This window comes from Rhipicephalus sanguineus, chromosome 2 (genome assembly GCF_013339695.2).
Source record: "Rhipicephalus sanguineus isolate Rsan-2018 chromosome 2, BIME_Rsan_1.4, whole genome shotgun sequence".
NCBI lineage: Eukaryota > Metazoa > Arthropoda > Arachnida > Ixodida > Ixodidae > Rhipicephalus > Rhipicephalus sanguineus.
Genome location: NC_051177.1, coordinates 10,885,047 through 10,907,639, shown reverse-complemented (window position 1 = coordinate 10,907,639; position 22,593 = coordinate 10,885,047).

Genomic DNA, 22,593 nt, shown 5'->3' with positions numbered 1-22,593 from the left:
CAACACTTTTTACCCCAGTGAATACACAGTCATCCGCAAACAGTCTCACATCACAGAAGAGTAAGCAAGAGTGGGTACATAATGTCAATGGCAATATCACAAACGTAAATATACTAAATACAAGGTGCAAAAAATACAAAAACTCTCAACTCAATGAGGAACATAAATAATATATAAGAGCATTTAAAAATCAAGAGAAGGTTAGTCACAAGATGGGCAAACGATTGTGTTGTGTTAGCATTAACCACTTCTTCCGGTAATTTTGTTCCGCAATGAAAGAGCATGAGGAATTAATGAATTTGATGCACGTTGAGGTGACTTAATGGTTGCCTAACTGTCTTGTTGTGATGAGTATGATCAAAGCACATGGACGGGGCAATTGTGTAATGTTCGGATGGTATTTTGAAGTGACCATGGTATATAGTTGATAAATTAATTTTAATCAGGAGACTATTCTATGATGGAATATATGCATAACAGAATCATCATATTGCATCATGACTATGATGCAACACACACACAACACACACACACGCACACACACACGCACACACACACACACACACATGGTGCTGTGATCCTCTGCATATAAATTGACGTCGATTGAACAAATCAGTTGTGAGCTATTAAAAGGACACCAGGTAAGAAAATTTTTATGATGCAATGCTACAACCATGTCGAAAACTGTCTCTATGCAGTTAATTCAAGCATAAGACATCTGTATAAGCTAAGATTTTTTTTATTACTACACATATACCACACAAGGCAAATCAATAGCATTTAATAGGAGCCAGGCCTCGCCCAAGCGTTTCAATTAATTTTTCTGATATGCTATCATAAGTCAGTTCTGAACAGTAAACGTACAACTGGTTCTGTATTGAAACCCCTCCCATGCCCTATAATGTCAGCCGCCACTGCTCCTTCATGTAGCTACAAGTAATTGACGCTACAAAATTTTCATGTAAACAAAATAAAGCGATAACTGCAAAAACAATAATATAAGTGCATACCATATTTACTCGAATGTAATGCGAGTTTTTTTCAAGATTTTTGCTACCTCATGTCGACCCTCGCATTACAATCGAAGACCAAAATACACATGAAATACCTATTTTTTCTTCCTGGGTGCAATAAAAAGTCACCCCTCGTGTTGCAATTGTAGTTGCGTTACAATCGAATATTGGTACATTTAGTATGTCCTTCATTAGTTTGTTGAAGTGGAACATGAAAAGCCTGATCATTTATTGAACTGATGCTAAAATTACAAATAAAACCATTTTAAAAAGGTTGCTTGATGTCAATATTGTTTGCTTCTGTGATTGGCTGCCAGAGTAATACCGACCCGAGCAGACCATCTGCCTTGTTGCCAAGTGCTATTTCTTTAACCTAAGTAACATAGCTATAATGTTGAGCCTGCATGCTCCATTCCGCCACATCCTTCGGCATAGAAAGCGAGAGGGGCATTGGCCCATTTCCTTCACTTCCTCAAGTTTCAGTTTTACATTCTCTCCAACGTCAGAATTAAGTGGGTCTGTAACTATATCATTTGTTATTGTCTGCAATCAACACATGCTTTGTGAAAATGATCATGCTTACTTTAATGTGCTTGTGTGCACATGTCACTACAACAGAAGTATGCAATGGTGCCGTGCAGTTTTCTGTTCCTTGCTACAATTGTGCTGCATGCAGAGGAAGTGGTGCCGTGTTGGCAATTGCGAATGACACTACATCTTTTATTATGTATTCAAGCAAGGATCTGGAAGCTGTCTGGCCATATGTATGTCGTAGTCATAAATAGTTTTATCATATACCATGCGTTATTGCTCACCCTCCACAACACCTATATTCTTCAATTAGCTATATGATAGTATTAAACCTTGTTCACATGTGATTTCTTTCGTAATCCATATCCTACTCCTGGGTGATTTCAATCTTACAAACACAACCTCGACCGATCCTCCTCCTCCGCTCTCTCTTTTCAGTCGTAAGCTAAGGAGTAATACTAGTGCCGAGCTTTTTCATTATCACAAATAGTAACACAACCGACACGTGTACCATCTGATGTTGCGTGTATACACCCGACCTTGACCTTGTTTGACCTTCTACCATGATACATAGATTATGTACCTACCTACTATAAGTGAGACTGCATATCTTCATTTTATTCATTTATTCACCTAATTATTCAGGATACCTCAAAGGTTCCGACATGGGACATTGCATAAAGGGTGGGCAGACAGAAAAAAATGGCCGGTCATGTTAGATTTCGTAACTTTACGGATCATCTTCAAAAACAGCTTTGAAACGAGAAATATACTGGTGATTAGGGCATCGTCAGGAGGAAGGGCATGACATTGTCAGGAAGCAGAAATAATTTATGAACATTGATAAGTAGTATTATGGGAACGTGGCAGATAAGCAGCATTCTGATGCATGTGGTGGGAGAAACGATGTGCTGGAATGATGAGTTAGTCTCCTGGGGCAGTGAATAAGAAAATAGCAAGAAAATTTTGTCGAGCACTTTTGCGGCAAGAGGCCTGTGAGAGAAGACACAACCTTGTTTTTAGAGCAGAAACACTTCAGTTGTATACGAGCAGTCCAAAAGAATGAATCTGGTACATTTCTTCTGGACCGATTCTAGAAAATTAATTATGCTAATTTGATGGTTGTCCTAAATAGTACAGGCATATTCTACTTTAGATTGAGGTTTTACATGCAGCTCGTCTGACTGCAGCTATAGGTGGTACTGAAGACAACTTTCGGCATAGATTACCAAGTAACCATTTGCAGGAATTCGTTAACTCATTCATATGATGGTTCCAGGACAAGTCACTAGGTACATATGCACTCCTAGATACTTAAACGCCTCTCACTGAGCTAAAATGTAGTTCTTAGTTGGTAGTGGGAAGGCACTATGTAATTACAACCCCAATGAAAAGACGTGTGGGAGTACCTACTCACACTGCATGATGATCGAACCTGCACGATTTGCTGCACCATGCCTGGATTAGGAGGATGTCTTGCTGGAGAGTAGAGCAGTCTTATGAATTTTGTTATTGGTTGGTGCAAAACACGATCATCTGCAAAAAGGCATATCTTGGACCACACTTTGAGTGGAAGGTCTTTAATATATGTGTGAAATAGGAGCAGCCCATGGACAGAGCCCTGGGCTGCTTCTCAATTATTTCAACCTCCAGAGCAGAGAAACTAAAGAAAGTGCACATATTTACAAAAAAGTAAACGTTACTGCCAATATATAGCACGCTAACTGCATTTTTCTACACTGAATTTTAAAAATTCTTTGCACCAGCAGAATTGAGACATGTTTGCTACTGAAGTTCCAGAACTAACAAAAATTACATTCAATCTTACTTCATTATCTCAAATTTTGATGGTCCTAGGTACAGTGACCAACGGAAGTGGCTATCTAACTGTAAAAAATGCCTGTATCACTCCACAAAACACTTGTAAACTGCTTATAAGTCTGCATTTGGCGCATATACTGTCACTAAAGAACTCTAAATCTAAGTTTCCTTATAACGACTAATGTTAAACAATTTTGGACTATGATCAACCTGTGCACGATGAACATATAATTCTGGAAAACCCATTGCTATATCTATCCCTGTGCATAATGAAGAATGCACTGCACCTCTTAATAGGACACATTTGTGAAAAAATTTTCTGTCTCCTGCAATGATTGCCTATGTCCTACTTGCCAGAATGATTATGTCGTGGTTACTCCAGTGATTGTTCATGTGGCTGGTGTCGCAAAACTAATTTATTTGCTGAAACAAAACACTCACATCCTGGTTCTCAAAATTATGAAGAAAATACCAGTGCCCTTCCAATATTCTAACAAAACTTTTTCAGCAATCAATATACGTCTACATTGCCCTACACTGCAGAGTACACTACTCCGTATGAATTTAAAAATACACATCAAAGTTAAACTCAGTTTAATTTTTTTTATATTTACTCATAAATTACATCATTCTCTCGATGCAATCATCTTCACAGAGTGAATTGTTTTAGAATTTGCTAACGCATTTGATAAGGTCTGTCATAAACATTTACTTTAAAAGTAAGTCATCTGGACTTCAGCACTAACATCCTTTATTGCATTGGATGCTTACTACCAAACTGCACTCACTTTGTAACCACAAGTGGCCATTACTCACAACTTTGAAGCATAACTTCTGGTGTACTACAATGTTCTCTACTACGCTAGGCCCAGTTTGTTCCTCATTTGTACCAAAAACCTCCCTTTCTCTTGTGCATGATTTTTAGGATAGTACTGCTATTCACAAACTAAATACTAGTTCATTTGTACTCACTCAAGATAATTCAATTTTCATCTTCTGTAATTACAATAGAACTGCAAATGAATCTGCCACAGAAACCAATCTCTCACTGATGTCACTGTTTCCTCATTATAAATTTGCATGTTTGGTTCTTTTTCACAAGTTAGGTATACCATTATCCAACACTCCACAACTAACTCATTCATCAACCACAGTATCATATCACATTGAATCAACCGTCATTGTACAGTCGGTCTTGAATCAAGTCACCTGTAAGACCCATAACGTTTTTCTTAAGGGGGGCCCTGTGCCCTTACGGTGCGCTGAGGCCACTGAAGTGTCAAGCAGGGCAAAAGGCATTTGCAAGGCTTGTTTGTAGGCACTGAACAAATTTGTTTACAAAATGTGGTAAAGGCACATGCATGTGCATATTTTTGTTTGGTCGTACAAGGATAGAATAAAGAAGTATTTTTAAGGATGGAGTGGCCGAAAATTTATGGCACAAGCCAAGCACTTGGTTAGCATATTGCTAATTTTGTAGTCAGTAAGGGTATTCCAGAATAAGTTAACAGACATCTGCACACCGAGGTATTTAAAATACCTAACAAGTTCCTAGGGACAATTACTTTAACAGGACACATGCATGACTTTACATTCGCTAACACCTACTTTCATTTAGCAATGTTCACACCAGTTAGCTACAGTAATTATGGCAGGTGATTAAAATCGTCTGTGTTTCACAAGCGATAACACCATTATCAGCAAATGATGAGTGAATGTTAGGTGATAGCAAGGAAGGGAGGTTGTTGGTATAAATGAGGAACAAACTGGGCCTAGCGGAGTAGTGAGCCTTGTAGTACACCAGAAGTTATGCTTCAAAGTTGTGAGTAATGGCCACTTGTGGTTACAAAGTGAGTGCAGTTTGGTAGTAAGCATCCAATGCAATAAAGGATGTTAGTGCTGAAGTCCAGATGACTTACTTTTAAAGTAAATGTTTATGACAGACCTTATCAAATGCGTTAGCAAATTCTAAAACAATTCACTCTGTGAAGATGATTGCATCGAGAGAATGATGTAATTTATGAGTAAATATAAAAAAATTAAACTGAGTTTAACTTTGATGTGTATTTTAAATTCATACGGAGTAGTGTACTCTGCAGTGTAGGGCAATGTAGACGTATATTGATTGCTGAAAAAGCTTTGTTAGAATATTAGAAGGGCACTGGTATTTTCTTCGTAATTTTGAGAACCAGGATGTGAGTGTTTTGTTTCAGCAAATAAATTAGTTTTGCGACACCAGCCACATGAACAATCACTGGAGTAACCACGACATAATCATTCTGGCAAGTAGGACATAGGCAATCATTGCAGGAGACAGAAAATTTTTTCACAAATGTGTCATATTAAGAGGTGCAGTGCATTCTTCATTAGGCACAAGGATAGATATAGCAATGGGTTTTCCAGAATTATATGTTCATCGTGCACAGGTTGATCATAGTCCAAAATTTTTTAACATTAGTCGTTATAAGGAAACTTAGATTTAGAGTTCTTTAGTGACAGTATATGCGCCAAATGCAGACTTATAAGCAGTTTACAAGTGTTTTGTGGAGTGATACAGGCATTTTTTACAGTTAGATAGCCACTTCCGATGGTCACTGTACCTAGGAGCATCAAAATTTGAGATAATGAAGTAAGATTGAATGTAATTTTTTGTTAGTTCTGGAACTTCAGTGGCAAACATGTCTCAATTCTGCTGGTGCAAAGAATTTTTAAAATTCAGTGTAGAAAAATGCAGTTAGCGTGCTATATATTGGCAGTAACGTTTACTTTTTTGTAAATATGTGCACTTTCTTTAGTTTCTCTGCTCTGGAGGTTGAAATAATTGAGAAGCAGCCCAGGGCTCTGTCCTTAGGCTGCTCCTATTTCACACATATATTAAAGACCTTCCACTCAAAGTGTGGTCCAAGATATGCCTTTTTGCAGATGATCGTGTTTTGCACCAACCAATAACAAAATTCATAAGACTGCTCTACTCTCCAGCAAGACATCCTCCTAATCCAGGCAAGGAATTTGTGGCCTTACGAGGCATAGGATGGCTGTCAGGTGCAATTATAAATGCAGGGCAATTTATTATTTCTCATGAGTTTCCTGGTCCGTGCAATTTTCAGGGTGTTCTTCTAGGGGAGAGCTTGAAATTCAAGAAGCAAGACAAATTCATTGAAATTCTGCATATTCTTGGGCATTGGGCTATGGTGACAAACTGTGAAGCCCCCAACAACAGTGTTTTTTTATATGATTCATTAGACCAGGACATTATGCCGAGTGTAGGAAAGGAGATGACGCTTAAGGGCTCGTTTTCTTTGTTAGACACAATGTTAATGAGAACTAACAGACAATAACGCCAAGGAAAGTATAGGGGGTGTTATCTGTAGTATATAGAATATAAAGGTGAAGAAAGTGGACCAAAAGATAACTTGCCACCGGCAGGGACCGAGTGTAGCAGCTCAAGTAATGAACATAATGCATCTTGCTTCAAACACTCTTACCATTCACACTAAGGCAGTACAGCATCAAGAGAACTTATACGACTGTGGTGTTTTTGCCATTGCTAATGCATTCACTATTGCATCTGGCATCAACCCATGTACCGTTGCTTTTGACAAGACCGTAACGTGCAGTCATTTAATATCATGTCTTGCGGACAATGAAATTGTGCTGTTCCCTCTTAGTACTATGCGAGTGCCCAGGGTAAAACCAAAATCAAGTTGGTATTTTAGTTCAAAAATAATGTCCTAATTATGCTGTTTCAACCACTTAGAAATCAGCCTTAAACTGAAACCCTACACTCCTTCGGCTATTGAAATGTAGGCCTTTCTATGGATACCAACTCTAGGTTATTAGTCAAAATGTACTTTTGGGCTAGTTGGTTCATAATCGTAGTAGAACAGCGCCGGCGAAAACAACAGACCAGACGAGGAGAAGGACACGTAACACAAGGCGCCTTGTGTTACGTGTCCTTCTCCTCGTCTGGTCTGTTGTTTTCGCCGGCGCTGTTCTACTAGGATCTAGGTTATTAACACTGTCATCGTCCTGAGCTCCTCAGCATTAAACCATTTCCTTGTATGTTCTTTGATAGTGAAAAGGCACTGCAGGTGTACTTGCTTCAATTAATTAACTGCTAGTGGATAAACTTTTTGAAGCAACTGACATTGGGAAGTACATTATCACTGAGAGGTTGCTGTGGTCAAGGAATGTTCAACTTTTGCTGCTTGTCTGCTGTATAAAGTTCTTTATGAATGAAACTCAGTTGTATCTGTGAATGTCTGCACAGGGCAAAGTTTAAAATTTTGTGCTATTCTCCCTACTTTCATTGTTGTGCACATGAGATAGCTATTAATACCGTAATTTTTCATACAGGTCTACAACATAAAACTAAATATGTCAGTAATAAAATCAGATTCTCCAATTTATATTAAGCTGAAGTATAGCACTCAGGGGCGTAGCCAGAAATTTTTTTCGGGGGGGGGGGGGGGGTTCAACCATACTTCATGTATGTTCGTGCGTGCGTTTGTATGTGTGCGTGCATATATACGCAAGCAAAACTGAAAAATTTCGGGGGGGGGGGGTTGAACCCCCCACCCCCCCCCTTGGCTACGCCCCTGATAGCACTGCTGTATGACATGAAACATCACAGTCTTTCAAGTGCTTTTCTTGAAGTGTTGGGGCTGTTCCTTTAACTAAAATATTGAAACTTCTGTGGATGCGCACTGCTCAAAGTAAGACATCTAAACAGTTCTTAAAGCTTGATGTTTGAAGACTCAATGGTGCATCTAGACCTGTGCGCTGCTGCGCCACACCGCCGCTGAAATCCCAAGAGCGATCACAACAATGACATGAAGTAATTGCACTGCGCTGCCATTTGTCTTTTCTTTCAAACCGAACGGGGTATCCAACCCTGCGGCATTCTCCAGCATTAAATGGCAATATCTCAACTCGTTGGATAGTACCTTTTCTTGGAGCCTTGGACCTATTACACTATGCATAAATAAATAAAATAAATAAGTAAATATATCGATGCATTTGTACTCTTTGTTCCTTTAATTTTTACTCGTGTAAACGATAAATTAATACAGAAGTAGACGATGAACTGGGTGCTGGGTTATTTGATTCTTCACACGGACGAATTCACAGCGGAGACGATCGATGCAGCTGGCCAGCAAAAACGCAAACCCGCTTCCACGGTTTTTGCATATTTGTTTATTGCGATAGCAGTTTTATGGACCCTCCATGGGTTTTTGCCGTGGGCGTCGCCGTCATGTTCTGTAAGAAGTCCAAATCGATAACATCGCTCCGCGCATCATATGTTCTACTCATGAGTAAAAGCTAGTGAGCGCTGGCGACAACGCAGCTTAAGCAGAGATGAGAGGAACCGCGGCCACCTCGGTCGCACAGAGGTAGCATGTGCGATAACATATTACCTCGCGTGCGAGGCCTGCCGTCGACTGCTCTTCAAGCAGAGAGAAAACGCCCTGCCTGTTTTTTGTTGGGCGAAGGAGCATGAACGAACACCGGGGAAGGGCCCGGGGGCGATATATCTCGGCAGAAATCAGCAAAAAATGCTGTAGTTTCAATGCTTCGTGTTGAGATGACAGAATGCACGAAAACCTTCTCTATCGGCGTTTTATAGTCGTTGCTCTTAATTACTTTGTATAACATTATGATTTGTTGCTATTGCATCATTATATTGCCATTTCGGCGAAACTGTCATTTGTTTTCTAAATGCAAGGGACTACTTCCCCCAATCTCTGTAATCTATAACCTCACTCCCTCTCTTCCACGCCACGCCACCGCCGATCCGGTGCACTTCGCGCCGTTTACACGCCGCTGCTGTTGGTGGAAACACTGGTGCACCGCCTTCGGTGATTTCTGACCGGCGCACAGGTCTCCACGAATGTGCATCACTCTTACTCAAGCTCCTCTTATAAATTACCGCAGAGTTATTTATTCTCATAAATGGAGCTGATAATTTTCGCCATATCTAACTTGCATATTTAAGATTACATTCCTTATTTCTACAGAGTAGTATTGTCACTCGCCCCCAGAGAACAGTTGTCAGTGCAAACCTTGAAGTGCCATATTATTAAAATTTACTCATATATGTATTGCATATATGTGTCCATACAAGTCACAAGCCAACTATCACTCAAGTTCTTCACCAGCTCACAAAGGCATATGCGTATTTCAAAGACCATTGATCTCAATGATTACCGAAAGTGATTGTGCTGCTGTGACATCAAGCATGAAGTGCTTTCTAAAATTTCTTTTCAACTTTTTGTAAGCTAAAAAGCTACAACACATATTTTTAGAAAAATTAATAATTGTTAAAATTAAAATTTTTATGGTAATGATAGTCATGACAATTTAGATCATAAAATTAAGAAGCACGTAGGGCATGCAAGTGAGGCTATCATCCAAAACTCATACACACAAAAAAATTTTTTCAGGACATAGTCGTGGAATTGCCTTTTTTATTTATTTATGCCGAATTCAAGGTTACTTGTGCATTGACAGCTTACCCATGAAAAGTCATGAGGTGCACTGATGCTGCAGTTGACATTTGCAGTGATGTACAGTAACTTACATTTGTGTTTTAAAATGAAAAAAATATTTTTGCATTTCTCATGTGCTTCTGCCCCACAAAAAATTTAAAATTACATTCTTTGGTCTGTGTTATTCAGCAAGATAACTTTCTGCAGGCTACTTATTCAGAAAATAATGTAAACCACTATACTAAATGCATGCACCTTGCTTATGAAAACTAAGTGGTTGCAGAAAAATTGAACCAGTTTTGATGCCTACTGGCCCAGTGAACTGTGTAAATAATGCAGACCAGAAAATTATTATTGTTGTGGTATTTTGTTGACAAAAAGCATCCAATTAAACATGTCACAACTTAGATGTTCTAGGTATAAAAATATGTTAAAGCACTTAAAAGGAACCTAAAGGCAAACGTTAAGTCAACATGAACATACTATTAACATACCATTCAAGAAATAGTGCAGTGTTTGTTTCGGGCTAAGAAAATGTCTAGTTCGAACAAAAATTATATTTAGTGGTCAGCATGACACTACAAATATTCAAACCACCATGCCAACTAGGTCCTGTTGACATTTTCTCCCTTTTGGCAGACAGTCCAGCTGGCGGCGTGAAAGGCAGAAGCAGGTGAGGGAGAAGGAGGGTTTAGCTATTGTTGTGAGCAGACACCACTGTCAGCAGCTGTGGAGAAACTTCTATGGCACGGTAGGTAGAGTTGAGTTGAGGGAGCCGGTCACTGACCGACACTTTTTGCGGTGATTGAAGCTATAGCCATGGATCTCATCGGTTCTTACTTCAAAGAATGAAACAGAAGGAAGCAAGCAGCATTTTATTCCAGGTTTTAATGCATTGAAGTGATCTTTTTTACTATTGGCAGTTTGAGTATCAGTGACTTTTTCTGGGACTCGACTATGTCGCCGCACACAGAGTTAGTAGAATATCCCGCTGGTGGTGCAAGCCTTGTCGTACATTTACTTAATTTCTTGGTGAACAAAGCCCTGGTGCAGATAATACTGACGTTTAGGCATTCGTAAACTTTCACCCATCATTCGAACAAAAAACGTTGTTGGCCTTTAGTATCCCTTTAAGAAAAAAAAGTTCTGTTTCTTTGTGACTGAGTGCCCGAGTTCATTTGCTAAGTTGTACTACGTAGACGCACATACTTAAGTAAAATTAAAGGTAATGCAGGCAGCTGACCATAACTTACATTGCTGTTCCCAGCTGTAAATAAGTTTCATAATTACCATGTTAGGTTTTCTAAATGTATCACTCTTTTTATACAAACATCACAGTAAACACATTATTAATATTCAGCACATTTCCTAAAGATCAACTTCATTCCCAGTAAAAGTCCTAATGTTTGCTATGACAGCGTTCAATTCCACTAGCCCGGCTACAGTTTGATGCAGCAGCTGTTTAGCATGGCCTGTATTAGTTTCATACTGCTCAAGTCTGTCGACGGAGCATGACCGCTAGAGAACGCGTTCTCAGATGGCGGATTGAGAAACGTTTCATGATGTGAGGTTGCCTAAAGCTGCTTCATTTTATGGTACGTACATTTATGCCCGCGGACCAACAGGCATATAATCATGGTTCATAGTAGTAATAACCATATTTTTGCTGCTGTTTGCAGTCATTGCTTTATACACATCACCTGAATTTAAGTCATTGCTCGTACTTAATGACATTGTGATGAGTGAGTGACATCAGTGCGGTGTTCATGGTGCTGTCCACGAGCCATGAGAACCTAACAAGGGCCTGCCGCCAACCACCAAGTCCTGTTCCTAAACCACCCATGGGAGGCTGACTTAGCTGTTGAGGTTTGCAAGCGGGTTCGTGCTATGCTACTAGCCACCAGCCACGAGACCATAACAATTAAGGGCCTACTGCCAGCCACCATGGTGCATATGTGCAGATCTCTCGGCTCACATTTGAAGGTCGCCTACCCGCTAGCATGACAGAAGGCACCTCTGTCCATGACTTCTGGGTGGACTTGGCTTCATGTCTGCTTCACAAGTGTCACCCACCACCGACAAATCCACCTGCCAAGAGTGAGTCCGCTGCTGTGGTTGATGCCAGCATCAAAACTAACAAAGACTGTTTTTGTTTCGAACGTTCAATGGAACTTCATTTAATTACCAAGCCTTGCTTGTCTTAGTAGTTTGGTAACATGTGTGATTTCACTGTGGTTGTTTTCCTTACTTTTTTCTTCATTCCTTTTGTTCTAAATGTTCCACTTTTCTGTGTGAAAAACTGCCTCGTCTTTTCCTGGTCTGAGGCCTTGCCTCAATCAAACCAGCTAACCTGCATTACAGACATTCAGCTCCATTTAAGTTTGCGCAAATAAACTGTATAAATCACACACTATATATTTATTTTGTAGTTAGGGATGCTAAAAACAAGCTGAAGTAATAAATTAGCACTCTAAAATATGCAAAGAAATATACGATTGCTGAACAGGATTAGTGCGGTAGTGATTCCACCCGTGCACCGTCGTGTGCTAAGCGGTATATTCACAGTGCCATCCTGATAAAATCAATGCAAATTGCATCAAATAGAATATCGGATGTCATAGAGACACCCTGCACACACCCCAGAAAGGGAATGGGTAATTATTTCAACCTGCTATTTCTTTCTTTGCCTTTTTCTCCCTTTTCTTTCCTATTTTTTTTTCTCTTTAGCTGTCTTGCTGTGTCTTGGTTTCTCTATATGTCTCAGTGTAGTCGGTCTCTCACCTTCTATGTTTTCACCTATTTCTTCTATCTGTTACTTCTTTCACTCCCCCCCCCCCTCTCTCTCTGTTGTCGGTCTCTCGCCTAATACCTGTTTCTCTGTTGCTTTGAAACTCTTTCTCCGTCTGTTTCTTTCGGTGCATTTCTGTCTTTTTCTCTCTCTCTATTCCCTTGCTTATCTCTATTTTTTTTCTCTTTATCTTTTTTTTCTATGTCTTTTGTTGTCTCCCTCTCTCTGTGCAGTTGGTTTTGTCGCCTTCTATCTTTTTTTTTCTCTGTTGCTTTTCTTTCTGTCTATTTCTCAGTTTCTATGTTCTCTCTCTCTCTATGTGTAGTCGCTTTCTCGCCTTCTAACTTTTTTCTCTGTCTCTTCCCTTTCTGTCTATTTGTCTGTTTCTATTTTTTCTCTCCCTCTGTACTCGTTCTCCCATCTTCATTTTCTTCCTGGTAACCCTCATGCCTCTCTCCTTCTCACCCTCACTTCCCTTTCTAATAACCTTGCTGAGCTGCATATACTATTCAAGGCTATGCTCTCCTCTGCAAGCGGGCCTGGATAGCCGAGTGGTTATGGTGCTCGCCTTCAAATAGTTAGTTCACTGGTTCGAATCGCGCCTCGACAAAATTTCTTTTTTCGCCAAGAATTTTTTGTTCTCTTTCCTTCTATTTTTTTCTGTTTATTTCCTCTCTCTCTCTCTGTGCTATGGTTCTCTCGCTCATGAAGTTATTGCATCGTTTGCCGGACAAATCGGCACGCGTCTTCTGGTAAAAAAGCAGAAGAGGAAGAAGGCGACGGCGACGACGAAGATGGCACGTGCTGGTTCATGGTGATGATCATTTTCTATCTACGGCACACGGCCAACCTCGACTTTAACAGCTGTGCTGTAAAAGGGTGGTTCGTCGTAGGTGGGGCCCATCTTCCAAAGCCACACTGGCCCAGGGTTGCCAGTTAGCTTCCCAGTATAGTCAGTCAAATAGTTGTGCCTCCCCAAACTACCTATATTGTGCGCACATAATGGACGACAATGAAGGCGTGGCTAAGCTTGTTGCTGACCTATCACCAGCCTTGCTGCAATTGTTTTAAACATACGAGGGCTATGTTTGTTTTCAAGTTCTAATTCGTTCAAGGTGAAAACCACAGCGAAATTAAAGACGCTTATGTTTGGAACATGTAGAAACACTTTCCAGTTGCCCCTGTTCATAGTCGCCACTGCAACTGAGGCATTTATTGTGGCGTTGTGCCAGCGTTCTTTATGGCCCCCACATTGAAGACAGCCACCTTTCAGCCAATTCTGTATGCCGCTCACTGTTGTCTACACATCCTGCTTCAATGTTCCTGCACTGTTGCTACACTTTGCTGTCACTCATGAAGGCTTTACCATACACAATACTCTTTCAACGATGAATTTCGGCTGTATTGCTGCATGCAGAAATCAAATGACACCACGCACGTCACACATAGTGGGAGACTTAATTGTTCGAGGCATGTTTGTGTGCCCAGTGTGTGCTCGGAATTCACAACTGCTACCTCGCAAGATCGGAGGACATACGAGAGGTGCTGTGCAACACGTCTGCACACAACGTCAGACTTTCACTATGGCTTTAATCGATTAAAAAAACTGATAGGACCTCAAAAAAAAAAAAGGAGAAAAAAAAATGAGCGCCGCTTTCACGTGCAAGGCAGGGTCACTGCAGAGTTGGTGAGCTTTTATCCTCTAAGCTCTCTCTTTCCCAGCCCTTTCGCTGTTCTCTCTTTTTCTATCTTCTTTCTTTGTGACTTTGTATCTCTTGCTCTCTCTCTGTTTATTTCTTTCTTTGTCTTTCTATCTTTTTCTCTCTTTTTTTCCTTTCTTGCTTGCTCTGTGCAGTCATCCCCTCACCTTCTATCCTTTTTTCTCTTCCCTTTCTCTCACTCTCTTTCCCTTCTTCCTATTTCTTTCTATTTCCATCACTCTCTGTCCTCGTTTGCCCCTCCTCCTTTCCTTTCTCCTTACACTCACATCTCTGCTCCTCATCCTCAGTTCCCTTTCCCACCCCCTTGCTATACTATATACTATACAAGGCTATGTTATGCTCTGCTAACGTGACCGGATAGCCGAGTGGTGACAACGCTTTCCTTCTATTCGTTGGTCCGCAGGTTTGAGTCTCGCCTCGCCAAGAAATATTTTTGCCGAGAATTTCTCTCTTTGTCTTTCTTTCTCTCTGTTTGTCTCTTTCTTTCTCTCTATACTCGTTCTCTCGCCCATCCGAGTTATGGCACCCTGTGCTGGAGAAATCGGCGCGCCTGTTCTGGGAGCGAAGCAGAAGGGGAAGAAGACGACGAAGAGAGCGTGTGCTGGTTCATGATGATAATTTTCTATGATAAACCTCAAGCATAACACCTCTATGGTAACTCTACTCTGCTGTAAAAGAAAAATAGCTTTCAAGCAGATACTTTACTATGCCCTAGCCAAAGACGAGGGCGTAGTAAAGTATTTGCTTGACCTATCTGCATAGTAAAGTATCTAGTATAACCTATATGCATAGTAAAGTACCTAAAGTAACATAGCTATCTGCTTAGTAAAGTGTCTGCACAGCATAAACTTTACTGTGAGTAAAGTTTATGCCACGCTGTGATAAATGTCTCAGTTGGAGTGACGACAGTTTAGAGGTACCTGGAAAGTATGTGTAAGTGTTCCAAATAAAACAGTTTTGAATTTCATTTTGGTTGAAATTTTGCGACCAAGTGGGCTTTGAAAAAAAAAAGGTCGCCCTCATACTTAAGGTTAAAAAGCACATATAGTTGTGATGAATTAGCAGTGCAGTCTACACTGAGCCATAGGGGTATGTTATATGTTGTGCTCACTGGTTTGCGTGTACTGCTAGCTATCACTTTAATATTGGCATAAAGGGAAAGTAAAAATATGTGCGTTCATCTGCTTTTTTAAGGTGCAAGCCTTTATGTCTCATGCGGAGGCTGCACCAACAAAATGGTGGCAGAAAACACGGTACAAAAATATGGCACAGATACAGAAAATAATGGTACTAGAAAAAAAACAAAAACTGGCAAACGTAAAATGTCCTGAAGCAGCACTGCTGCAACCAAAGCCGTGTCTGAGAGCACAAGGTGCCCAACCAAATGGGGAGAGTCGGGGTGGCTGGCGACGTGTCGTATGATGCGCCGTCGCTCCTAACTCATTTCTTGTTCACTTGGTATGAACAAAAATTGGCATAGAAAGGTAAGAATGTATGACTGATTGAATGTTAACTTTTACAGCCTATGCCAAATTACATTCGCTATGATGTTGGAATTCCTAGGTAAAACGCATCCACAGGAATTCTTTGCTTATTACGCAGTAAAAGGAATTGATGCTGAGAAGTGGTGCATGCACCACGTTTGAAAGGCATTTCAGACATGCACTCTGTCATGGCAGAACCTGGCGCAAATAACACCCAAAAGCTGTCGGCCACTGTTTGCAACATGTGTTGCGTATAAGACTCCATCGGCAACAAATATGATAAAAAATATTTCATCGCCTTTTCCCTATTGCCATTGCATGATTAGACACTCTGAATTGTAAGCTGAATTGTAAGCTTTCCATTGCAATAAAAAAACAAGTACGTTAAAATTTGGTTGCCTGTCTATTTAAGGTATAGATAAGAACTCCTAGAAATTTTAAAAACAGAAATACAGCATCTCTAGGAAGTAGTCAGGCCCTTCGAATCCACAGAACTCTTAAGAAAGGGTAAGTGGCCATTGTATAGCTGGTAAAATCACTTTCCTAGAGCGAAGTAGCCAGCTGCACTACATAAGCTCTCATGTTGAGTGCTTATAATCTACCAGCAGGGATGAAATTTGTCATACTTTTACACAAGTTTTCTGTTTATTTTGGTGTACTTAACATTTTGAAACATTCGTAAGCTATTAACAAAATATTCAGTTTTACGCATAATGGATACTGAACCGAATACGACAGTATTCAATTCGATGTGTTATATCATTGAATATTTGCACACCCATAGAATATTTGCAGTGTCGGAATTTTCCTGGTGCATATAATTCTCCGTGTTGGCTTTACGTGTTTCCTAGAGAAAGCTTTTGTGCCATGTTTTGGAATAGAAGAGCGAAAACTCGTTGATGTGCTACATCGACAAGTTTTCTAGGGTAGCTGTTTTCACTCACATTGACAAGTTTTCACTCTTCTATTTCAAAACATGTCTCACCAACTAGCCCAACAGTTCACGCTTCTGTGCCATGATCATAAACTATTTTAAGCAAGCCTTCATAGAGAGTGTTGTACTTGTACTACATTTGTTTATTGCAAAGCAACTGTATGGTTCACATATATTCATCTTCGACAAGCACAGTTGTTTAGCTAGGTGAATAATATAATGACCCATCTGGCCTATGACCAATGGGAGGGTGGAGGGTGGAGGGGGGTGGGGGGGAGTGTACTTACAGGCTGTTAAGAGTGGACAGGCAAATCTGTCTTATTGTTGCATGAGTGGCAGAGCATGTCAGTTGAGAATAAATATGAGGTAAGGATTCGAGGCACGGGTGGTGAGAGAATGGCATGTGAACTGTTGGAAGCATTTCATGATGGGGAAGGAGTGATGTGTGTATTAGTGACCCATCTGTTGAAACTCGGAAAGGCAGAAAAGTTTCTTGAGCATTCTCTTGTGATGGTTGTTAATGTTAAATGGCTGTGACGTTGCACCTTGCCCTACTGCGCATGTGTCTGTTCTAGAGCTGTGTGAATAGCAAAATTTTGGGTGGGAAGCGAATTGGAATATTAAAGTGTGAGTGCGAATCGAATCGAATATTTTTCGAATATTTCTCGAATATTTCTGGAATATTCTTCGAATGCTTCGAAGTGAAATCGCAGAAAAAAGGTTAGAGAGGATTCCTAAGCATATTCTTATGAGATATCAACATGAAAGTGTTTCTTTTCGCTAGGCTGATGAAGGACTGGTCGGATGGTGTTTCATAGTTGTCTTATCAAGGATGAGGCAATGTAGAGGCCGAATTCTATTTATGTACATGATTTGGTGCATTCAAAGTGTTGCCGACAACACTTTACACGTGATAGACAAAGATGCCATTTCCTCAGCCTCTCCTCCTCTTTCAACTCCTGTGGAAGCCCAACTGATGTGGCGGACAAGGGCGTGCTCCCTTCAAGTCTGGAGTTCCAAATCTGCCTTGTAGACGTCGATATATCAGAACATCTGAAATTTTGGATGCTAAAAAGCTTCGGCGTCCGATTTTTCTGACTTCCTGCCCAAATTTCAGGCCCATAACAGCATTAATTGAGCCTCCAACTTTGCCAGATCTTTCATCTCCATGTTGGAACCAGCGTTTTCTTGAGTTAATAGAAAGGAAGCTTTGCCGCAGTACGAGAGTGTATTGAGGTGAAGCATGTTGAAAATCTAGCGACCACTTCTAATCGGACGTTGACTAATTGTGTCTTGACAAAGTTCGATTGTAACGAAGCTTGAAAAACAGCTTTGCCGCAATACCGGTGTGTGATGAGGTGAAGAATATTCAAAATCTGGGGCCACTTCATTCGGGCGTTGACTGTCTCTTGGCAGTGTTCGACCGTAACGGAGATTGAAAGGCAGCTTTGCCGCATAACGAGAGTGTAATGAGGTGAACCATATTAAAATCTAAAGGGGTCACTTTCAATCGGACGTTGATTGTATTTGTTTTTGGGAAGTTCAAATAGGTTCGAATAGTAAAATTCCAGTGCGAATGGAATCGAATAGCAAACACTATTCGAAAAATATTCGAAATTTCGAATATTCGCACACCCCTAGTCTGTTTCCTTACATATTTGCTGGCAAAGCCACAAATAAAGATAGATGGAAGTTAACACATATCCTGTGTTTCTTGTCGTGAGTGTCATCTTCTGCATTTTATTACCTCCCTGAAGCTATGCACGTACATCTTGCTGAGTTATAAGCTTTGTTGAACTATTTATTGTATGCGGCATCGTTGACACAAGATGACAACAGGGCATATGCTGAAGCTCCTGTAAGATCACAGGCCGAAGGTAACAAGCAGCTTAACTATGTTAGGACAAAAAGCGCTGACATTTAGGATATCACTGTTCTCCTATGTTGTAAGTGCTTCAGTGGAGTCTTGTGAGATTAAAATGTGGTGCTCCCACAAAGAATTTTTTATTTCTGTACTGTCACCAACCTGGAAAACTATGTAGACAATAAGTAAAGGAGATCAGGGTTAGGCCGAATGATGTGATGCCTGACACTGCAAATGAATGCAAGAGTACTTAATTACCATTGTATTGCAAGTGGAATATTATATTCAATATGAACCTCAGCTTGCTTTGCCATGGTGTTCCTGTGGTTGTACACCTTCTTACCACCGTGGCAGGATTGCGAGAACTAACGTCTCTGTCAAAATCTTGTGCAGGTGTGTGACACAAGCAGTCACTGTTTACAACTTCAAGGTACCTCTTACCACCTGTGGCAGTATTGCCAGAACTAACGTCTGTGTCAAATTCTTGTGCAAGTGTGCAAGGGACAAAACAGAAGTGGTCACTGTTTACATCTTTAAAGTCCTAAACAAGCACACCAGACCATGAATGTACAGTGTCTGACAGCTCCAGTGGAATACACATCACGATGGCTGGAGCCATCCCTGTGTGGCACCAGCTAGCCTGTGACAAGCTGCATACTTTTGCTTGCGACAACTGTGTGGGAACAAAAAAGGGACACCGCACAAGGAAAGGCTTTTAGGCAATCTTAACGGCTTGCGGTGAGGGAATTCTGAAAAGGTCTGATGTGCCATCTTGCAATAAAGAAGCAACTTTTATACCTAGTCTGTCTTGTGTTAGTAGGAGTCTGATAAACGTCGACAGTACAAGTTCGTGGCTGGGGAAGGATGATGGTGAGGAGATGCCTTCTTGAAACGTCAACCTGCACCCTCCTCCCATCCCCTTCTTGGTGCACTGGAAGCTTTGCCCCTCTAGGTATTAGTTCCTTCAGTGGTGCTCCTGAACGGCTTGCGATTGAGCTTGCTCTTACTACCTGCTTTACCCAAGTACAATTCTGGCGTTGGATTTTTCTTGCTCCGTAGCAATTTTGAATAGAAAAAGAGGCTTCAAACATTACACAAACAAACAGAGCGTTAAATGATTACCATGGATATTCTGTACACAGACCTCCCCTATACAATTCACTAAAGAGACCCAAATTATATGCCTGATTAAACTGTAAGAAAGCATGTAGTTTCTTGATGTTATTTTTTTTAAACAGTACAATAACCTTGCAAAAACCAGAGTGTCATCAGTGGTGCTTGATATACAGTGCATGAAGCCAGTGAATATAAACTGCAATGATGCCACCAGAAGCATTAGCAAAAGTAAATTCACCCTGATAGAAACCTCATTCTGCATTAAGACTGTCCAGGCATTATTAACAAAGTATATTCAATAATTTCATTACTTCTAATTGCCCCATTTGCATAATCCTATCTCATCCATACCATGCTGTGAATCCAATAATTATTGACCTACGAGGGGTATTACTAAAGTGGCCAGCTCATTTAAGATACCTGCTAGCCCCAGTGCTAACCTCATTAAATTGGAGGCTTTAATAAGTACTGCGTTGTGTTAATTCCTTCAAGAAATTTTTAGCATCCCCTTGATAGCTATTTTTTGAAGATTTGATGATGCATCTCCCCATCTGATGACAGGCACTTGCCTAATTACCACCCCTTATTTCCAACAAGCAGCCCCTATAAGATGCTTCAACGCATGCTATAATCGCAGGTCACCATAAGTTTCCTGATACCACCTTGCTGTTAGTTCTGGCACAGCATAGTTTTCATAAATCATTTTCTTGCAAAGCTCAACTTGCTTCCTTGACCAACTGCACCTATAATTTTTTACCATTCTTCAATAGCTATTTTTCTTGATTACTCGAAAGAACGCAATAATGTGAACCATAAGCTACTAATTTTCAGAAAAAATTAATGAAATATAGATGATCATCTTCTATACCTAGCCTGAGTATATACTTCCTTAATAATCATTTTCATTTTGGAGCATATATATGTGAAGGCACGAAATCTGAAGTACCACTGGGGTGTGTCATAGGCATTTCGCACTTCTTTAAGGGTGCGATGCAACAATTTTGAATTAATCCTGCAATAAGTTAGAAGAATTACTGCCTTGCGAATCGCTTGCCACATTTTTTTTACAGAGTAAATTGATATGGGCTCGTTACAGAGGCTGGAGTTGGTGGCGATGCTGGCCACCGCATCAGCACTAATTAATGAGACAAAGGACGGCGCGTGTATAATTAAGAGACACACACGCGCGCGCGTACTATGTATGCTTCACTGCAATACATTTCGTGCACTTCGCCGCATGACACAACTGTATTGCGGCAATGTTGACATTTAGAAAGAAGTTTAGGTGTTGTGAATGTAAGCTAGACAATGCTCCTTGCAATAAAATATCTATTTTATTTCCCTTTTCATTTGTACACAACTAGCTAAACAGACACTGCTTAGAAAAACGATTGTCATCATCGGCGACAGCATCGTTAAACAGCCACTCGGTCAATAACGTCGGGTGAACGCCTGTTCATGTCCCGTCGCTGCCAACTTGCGCATTCCGTATCGGTCGCGCGCAGTTACGCAAGACGAAGCTTAAATAAAAGTGTTTGTTAAAGTAATTCGCCCAAATGACAGTCCAACTGTTAGCGATCGATCCTCGATCACGCAACACACGCACTTACCACACATCCACGCAAAATCGCATAACACATGGCTTTTATTTCATGTTCGCACAGCTCATTATCAATGCTTATAGATTTGGCAGCCAACACTTCGGGATATTGACGTTACCAACAAGTAACGTTGGGCGTTACCTACTATAAGCACCGCGGAGAAGGTCCCTCCGCTCATAAAAGCGTCTGCTGAACACGACGACATCGCAGGAAGTAACAAAAGCGCAACGACTTGCATATGAATCACCTTCTACTCTTACACAACGCGACCACGTCGACCACGTCGCCACGGGCAGAGGCGGTTCTCGCTAACGCACACAGCTCCCGGTCATAACCAACATCCACCACGGAGAACAAGCCACCATAGAGTTTTCACAAGTTAGTGAGAAAGTCTACGGTAACCACACTACCTAAGCCGCCTAAAAAAATTTCCAGCCGAGCTACTCTGCTGCCACCTACTTATACGCTTCAAGCCAAGTCAAGCCAGTTTTAAGCGGCTATATGGGTGCGCCGAACGCTTTTGCCACATTTTGCCTCGTGCGCCCTGGGCGTACGAGACACTGCCTATTTTGTAACGCGTACAAGATCGCACCACAGGATTGCCGGCATGGCAAGACGACGCGGCATGAGCAGCATGAGCGGCGACGCATACATAATTGGCTCTACCTGTTCCGTGGAATTCGCTGGGATCGTCTGCCGGGAAGTCACTCTGCTTGGCGGCTGCTTGGTAAGAACGCCTTCATTAGGTTCTTTTTTCCCTTCATTACTTTGCAGTGTATTTGTCTCTACAGCTTTAAGTTGACATTTGACGAACTTTGTGTTTTAGCGCCGAAAGCTTCTTTGTGCTTCACGCTTCGCGTATGATGCTCGTGAATTGCTTTGCATTAAGAAATAGCAACTTGAAATGCTGCGCAGCACGTTAGCGAAGAAATCGTTTCTTGGCGCCAAAAATGAGTCGCCGCTTGCGTCGTAAGGTTTTCTTTGTGCATACAGTGCCGTTACACGCAGTTCTAATTCACTGCATGGGTGTGCAAGTGTGTGAAAGAGTGCAGTTATGCTTAGAATCGTTATTTGTGGTATTCGCAGTTTGCTTGACGCCTATGTTAAGAGCCGAATTAGAGAGAACTTGAGAAATGAGAACAGTGTTCGTTGGCCGTGGCTACGACGTAATATTCTCGTTAAATACTGCCTCAGTAGTTCATGCTCCGAAGGTTGCTTTGTTTTCACTGCGG